Here is a 6739-nt window from a genome sequence, read left to right as displayed (position 1 = left end):
TTATACCTATTTCCATATAATTCAATTTGCACATTGGAAAATTCTTTTTGAATTTCTGTTTCAGGGGAACTCATCTGAATTATAAGAGATATTTTTCTATCCAAAAATATTCAAAATCTGAATATTCTCTCTCTAGAATAATTTTTCTCTCTCTAGGCTAAAATAGTTAGCAACAGGGTCTGTATATTTCTGAAGAGGGTTGATTACAGGGGAAGATACTAGACATCAAAAAGGGGTTGGGGGAGGAATCTTACAAGCACCTTGGCCATCCTAAAAGTTTCCGAACTCGGGGGAACCTTGAGAAATACTTGGTCACCTTTTTTAAATGTGACGATTTTGCAGTCTTCGTCCACATAATGCTTGTAAGGATCTTGGGCCTGTTTACCATTTCTTCAACATATTGTTATGATCTTGTAGAAAATCTTTAACCTTTTGGATTCTTTTAGTAGCTAACCCCACATCTACTAGGGGATTGGGGTTAAAAGTCCTACATACGCATGAAAGGACTAAATCTCGTAGCGACATGCTTTGCACTATTATAGGCAAATTCTAGAATTGGTAAGTAATCTTCCCAATTCATTAGGTGAAATATGGACTCTCATTTTTGCCCCTTAAGGATTTCCACACCTCCTCTCTCTAGAAAAATGGGTTCATGGGTGAATTTTTGCAAATCAACTCAAAAGTGAGCGGAGTTTGGATATTTAGAATCTACTCTTTGAGACCTTTCTAATGATATATAGCATGATAAGAAATTTTGAATATTCAAGAAGTCCCCAAATTGCTGATGACATGGCATGTTACCGAGACCTTTCCAATGATATATAGCATGATAAGCAATTTTGAATATTCAAGAAGTCCCCAATTCTTGAATATTCAAAATTGCTTATCATGCTATATATCATTGGAAAGGTCTCGGTAACATGCCATGTCATCAGCAATTTGGGGACTTCTTGAATATTCAAAATTGCTTATCATGCTTTATATCATTGGAAAGGTCTCGAAGAGTAGATTCCAAATGTCCAAACTCCGCTCACTTTTGAGTTGATTTGCAAAAAAAATCACCATGAGCCCATTTTTCTTGAGAGAGGAGGTGTGGAAATCCTTAAGGGGCAAAAATGAGAGTCTATATTTCATCTAATGCGTTTGTTGCTTACTCATAGCCAGCATATCCTCGAGTACTTGGTTGACCCTTTCTATCTTGCCATCACTCTAGAGGTAGTCTCAGCAGTGCTCATATTGAGCATTGTGTCCAACCTTTTGAACGCTGCTCGCCAGAAGTGACTATTAAACTTTTGATTTCTATCACTGACTATATTGGCAGGCAACCCATAGAGTCGATAGATATTCTTAATGAAAAGCTGAGCTAAATTTGGCGTTTTCACTATGGTTTTAGTCGGAATAAACCCAAACATTTTGGGAAACCTATCCACTACAACCCAAATGGCATCATGGCCTTTGCTAGTAGTAGGCAGACCTATGATAAAATCCATAGAGATGCTTTCCCACTTACCATCAGGGATCTCTAAGGGTTGTAATACCTAGCCTATTTTAAGGGTTGTAATAGCTGGCCTATTTTAAGGTGCTTAGCCTTATTGAACTGGAATTTTTGACATTGTAAAACATATTCTTGGACGTCCCCTTGAAGTCCAGGCCAATAGAATTGCCTTCTTACTAAGGCATAGGTCTTCCTAATTCCAAGATGACCTATACTTGAACTATCATGACACTCATAAAGTATTTGGCACCTAGTGTATGAGCCCGAGGGTACACATACTCTTCCTTTGTGTAACAAGTACCCATTATCGATGGAAAAATGCTTCCAACAATTAAGCTCCTTCCTAGAAAGAGAGGTGCTGGGTGTTGAACTATCATCTGCACTCGGTAGAGTGGGAGGGATCCCTGCACTTAACAAATTTCCACACCTTTGCATATGATTGATGATGTTCACACTTGCCTTTGAATGAATCTAAAAATTCACTTTTCAACTCCATGGCATCCTTGAGCACCTCATGCTGGACATTATGCTTAGGGGCAAACGAGACCGCAAGTTGCTTGGAAACACATCATGAAATTCAAGAAAAATACTTTGCAAAGAATTAGAAACTTATTGAGTGAGCTTAGGAAAAATTTGAGCTTATTCATTATCAAGCATAACACTAACATGCTGTTCACATATGACAAAATTGAGAGATATAATACTCAAATTGGAGTTAAAATCATCACCACTAGCATCATCATGAGACAAAACTGAAGGAGACATGTAACACAAAAAGAGATTTTCTATATCATGAGCATATACAAGGCGGTCCACTTCCGCAACAAAACAAATGAGTGGAGATGGGGGCACATCGCGCTCACCTTGCAAAAATGAACTTGTTTACCACATTGACCTCAAAATCAAAAGTATTATCTAGATAACTACAAGAGAGAGATGGTCCTAAATGAAACAACCATTCACGACCCAAAATAGCATCAGCTCTAGTAATATGCATAGCCGAAAAATCTAAGTGCATTTCATGTCCTTGAATAATGAGTAGTACTGGCTTAACCATCGTGTCCCATACATGCTTATCATGTCCATTAGTAAGAGACACCATGTATGTATTATCACTAGGGCTTTGTGGAAATTTTAATTTTTTAACCAAGTGATAATTCAAAAAGTTGTGTAAACCCATCGTCAATCATGACACGAACTCTTCATCCATTGATGTGTCCATACATCCGAACCAAATCATAAGGGCCCGAAAGAGGGTACCCACATCGTAGAAGTTACACAACAGTCATGCGTGGAATTGGTATGGCATACTTGAACTTTAGAAAACTTTTGAGAAGCCTCAAGTGGCAAGACTTGCACCGTGTGCACTGCCTTCCTACTACCCTTATCAACATCCTTGCCCCACAGTTCTTTTGACAATTCTGTTTATCATGATCAGCAGCCGTGCAAATAAAATATATTTTTTCCTTTTTAGCTTGCTCATAATCTTGCGGAGACAAGGGATCCCTTGGGCCCTTAGCCTTGTTAACCACGTCACTGTTAAAAAAAAATTTATGCATCTCAAGTGAGGTCGGCCAAGTCCATTTGTGGATATATAAGCACCCTAGCTCCATTGTAAAATTCATCTAATTCATTGCTGTTGTGTTGCTTCGAATACTCTCTCTCTCTCTCTATCTCTCTCTAGCATTTGTGCACCCTCTCTCTCTCTTTCTCTGCCAACGTTTTCTCTCATCCTCTCTCCCTTAGTGTTTTCTCACTTACGCAATACTGCTTTCGCATTGTCAACTTTGACATGGTATCAGAGCCAAGGCATGTCAACGCCTAGGGGACCGAAGCACGAGGAGAAGGCAGATCTCGGCTACGTTTTTCAGTCGACACAAGAGCGATTGATTTGTTGCGTTCTCATTGCAAGAAGCACCCTTGGACCAGCATTTTTGCTATAAGAGGGGGGCTGATCGGATCTAGTAGCATTTTCATCGCGGAGAATCCCTTCAAATTTGCATTTTTCTGCCTGTAAAAATCGACGGAGGAGTGTTGCTGATTTTCAACATGAAGTTGGACGAGATTTGGGCTACGTTTTTTGGAGAGGAGGATCGGATTGATGAAGGAGATGGGTCTCCCGTGTTCGAGCAAGGATGACAAACTGAATGATTTGCTGTGTTTTCGCGAGAAGCACCCTTGGACAAGCGTTTTTGCTATAAGAGGGGGACTGATCGGATCTAGCAACGTTTTCATCATGGAGAACCCCTTCAAATCTGCATTTTTCAGCCTGTAAATCGACAGAGTGCTGCTGATTTTTAGCGTGAAGTTGGACAAGATTTGGGCTACGTTTTTTGGAGAGGAGGATCGGATTGACGAAGGAGATGGGTCTCCCGTGTTTGAGCAAGGACAACAAACTGAATGGCAACAATTATGCGCATTGGAACTTGATCATGAGGCTATGGTTTAGCAGAAAAGGCTTATGGGACATTATTGATGGATCGGAGGGACGTCCTCGAAGGGATAGCAATCGGTTCACACGTCTTCAGGAGGAGGAGTTTCTCAAATCTCTTGTGGATTGGGATGCTCACAATGTGAAGGCAATGTCAGTGATTGCAGAATCTCTCATGAAGGAAATTTCCCCTGCCATATAGACTTTGAAGACTGCCAAGGAAATGTGGTCAAAGCTTGGAGGAATGTTTGATCGAGACCTTCCAATGCGAGTAGTAACCCTTCTCGGCCAGTTGTTTTCCATCAAGTTTGAAGCTCAGACATCTATGTAGTCATTTATAATGAAGGAAAAGGTTATCCATGATCAGTTATCGGCTATGAATAGTGCGTTAACTAGTACCCAGCTAACTGCCTTGGTTCTTACGAAGTTGCCTGAGGAGTACGAGATGGTCTCAAGGGCATTACGCTTACAAGTCACAAAGGAAAAGCTGGAATTTGATGATCTCAGCTCTTTTCTCATTGAGGAGGAAGCAGTGCTCATTTCCCAAGGCAAGATTCGAGTTCTGAAGGATGTAGAATCGGCACATGCTGCATCAGAATTCAATAAGAAGTCTAGGAGCCATTTTTATAAGTGCAGAAAGCGATGGCATTTGGCTCAGGAGGGCATTTGGCTCGAGATTGCAAATCCAAAGCTAAAGCTCAAGGCTCGACGAATGATAAAGACAAAGGAAAAGCTGACAAGGATGATAGTGATAGTGATACTACTAGGGATGATACGGCTTCTGTTGGTGTGGCGAGGACTACACTGGCACATGCTCCAGCGTTCTAGCTTGGTGGATGGATGCTACCACGTGCTTCAGCCAGAGAGAGGCATGTGAGTGGCAAAGAGGGGCAGACTATGCTCCCGTTTTGATGACTTGGACCCGTGTGTCGGAGTTCAATTTCTAGGTATTTGGATCCATGTGTCGAAATTCAAAGCACTAGGCATCTGGCAAGGAACCAACATGGCGTATAAAACACTATGGATGTGCTGCAGTCATTCATTGTTGTTTTCGGGATTATGAACAGGGTGTGTACCAAAGTTCATTATCTTGTGGAGTTTTTTACATGTGATCACAGTTCATGAATGGGGATTCTTGGACGTAGTGTGGTCTACAATTCAATGTTCTTTGAGGCAGTTGGTGCTCAGGATGGCATTTTTGGTGGTGACAAGTGTCAGGCAAAAATCTGAGAAGTGTTTTGGGTCTGTGTACATATGGGATGCATGGTTTGTGAATAAGCTTTGCCCTGAATGCCCTGGCAAATGTACAGAGCGGGTGGTTTTTCCGTGAGCTGGTATATGCACGTGTTTTTTTTGGGAGCAGATGCTGGAGATTTGGAAGCTTTTTATTACAGCAGTGTGGTGTGCGGGTGGTTGCCAAATGCAGGGCACCGACTGAAATGGTCGGCTTTTGGTAAGTTATGATGCTGCTGATTACGAGCTTGTGGGCAGCTCTTGTTTTGGAAGGTCGTGGTGCCGTATGTTAAGAATGAAGCAAGGTAATGAAGGGTGTGTAGCCATTATTGAGGCTTTAGAGGAAAATTAAATATATAATATAAGTGGCCAGCTTAAGGGGTGGACGTGGAGGTTTTGTTGGCTGCTAGCGTGATCATCTAGAGGCTTTAGAAGGGTGTGTAGCCATTATTGAGGCTTTAGAGAAAAAATAAATATATAATATAAGTGGCCAGCTTAAGGGGTGGACGTGGAGGTTTTGTTGGCTACTAGCGTGATCATCTAGAGGCTGGCGAAGATTCGAAAGGTGGCTGCCTTGTAGTAAGTGGACGCCTGGCTGAGGTTCTGCAGAGATAGAGGAAAAGCAAGGAGGAGTGGCCGCTTGTGGTGAGACGAGATGGTGTGGGCCGTGTGGGAGCCACCTGTGTGAAGCGAAGGGAGCTGAAGCGTTGGATAGCAGAGCCAGAAAGGTTGGCTGCAGGCCTCTGGGTGTGCAGGTGAGGCTGGCGACTGGGGAGCAGTGTACAGGAGCTGGCGGCGCGACTGAAGTTGAGGGTGGTTGGGCTGGTGGATGCAAGAGAAGGAGGGTGCTGTGTTGAGCAGTTAGTGTTGGTGCTGAAGAGATTGTGCAGAGGCTGACGAGCAAGGAAAGCTGCAGAGGCTCTGTGGTTGGCGAAGCTGCTGGTCACGACACAGAGAGAGACAGAGCTGCTGAAGTTGAGGGTTGTTGGTGGGGCGCCCTCTGAAGAGAAGCAGAAACCGAGAGACAGAGGCTTGGTTGTCAGACACAAGGGTGAATTCCCTTGGCAGTAAATCCTGGCCGGAGTCCTGGTTTTTGGTGTAATTGCTGAGTTTGTACAGTGTGGATGGTGCTGTGTGTTTTTGCTGAATGATATCTATCTATCGTGGTTTTGAGCTATCTTTCCGGTGTGGGTGGGTGGTGAATTGTGAGAAGTGTTCCAGTCGGTGGCTGGTGGTGCCTCCGTTGTGTTAGTATTTTCAAAGTTTGGGAGCTGAAGGGCTATAGAGGCATGGTCTTTTTTCTTGTTTTCACCTCTGGTGCCCCCACTAAGGATAGCTCAGGGATTGTTCGACTGAGGAGAGCTCAGTGATTTCTCTTACGAGTGTGTATGCCCCACATAGGCGGCCTCTACACGCCAGCCCACTGTCGGCTTCTTCACCAGGGAGGCTCCCCGTCGGCCTCTACACCAGCCACACACCCTAAGGCGATTCTGCCCGCTGCTCCTTTCTCTGCAATCCTGCAGTTGCGCCCACTCTAGCCAAGCCTGTCAGCCTTCGGCCATCACCTCAAACACTTCCTC

This window comes from Cibotium barometz, chromosome 6 (assembly GCF_041138505.1).
Source record: "Cibotium barometz isolate CiBa-2024 chromosome 6, ASM4113850v1, whole genome shotgun sequence".
Lineage (NCBI taxonomy): Eukaryota > Viridiplantae > Streptophyta > Polypodiopsida > Cyatheales > Cibotiaceae > Cibotium > Cibotium barometz.
This window is presented reverse-complemented; position numbering follows the sequence as displayed.